The sequence below is a fragment of the Microtus ochrogaster genome, unplaced genomic scaffold, assembly GCF_000317375.1.
Source record: "Microtus ochrogaster isolate Prairie Vole_2 unplaced genomic scaffold, MicOch1.0 UNK29, whole genome shotgun sequence".
Lineage (NCBI taxonomy): Eukaryota > Metazoa > Chordata > Mammalia > Rodentia > Cricetidae > Microtus > Microtus ochrogaster.
The window spans coordinates 2,191,480-2,191,705 of record NW_004949127.1 but is presented as its reverse complement, the minus strand read 5'-3'; the positions used below and the strand labels follow the sequence as shown (position 1 = coordinate 2,191,705).

At 68.6% G+C, this 226-nt stretch overlaps 1 protein-coding gene across 5 annotated transcripts in view; it reads left to right on the top strand.

Annotated features, from left to right (window-relative positions):
• Vps13b (vacuolar protein sorting 13 homolog B) overlaps window positions 1-226 on the top strand; it is a 441,647-nt gene that overhangs the window by 395,350 nt on the left and 46,071 nt on the right. The window lies entirely within an intron of this gene.

Here is a 226-nt window from a genome sequence, read left to right as displayed (position 1 = left end):
AGCGGCTCCCATCACGGCAGCCGGGGCACAGAGCAGAGCACAGAGCAGAGCACAGAGCAGAGCGGCTCCGTCATGGCAGCTGGGGCACAGAGCAGAGCACAGAGCAGAGCGGCTCCGTCACGGCAGCCGGGGCACAGAGCAGGGCACAGAGCAGAGCGGCTCCGTCACGGCAGCCGGGGCACAGAGCAGAGCGGCTCCATCATGGCAGAGGGAGCACAGAGCAGGG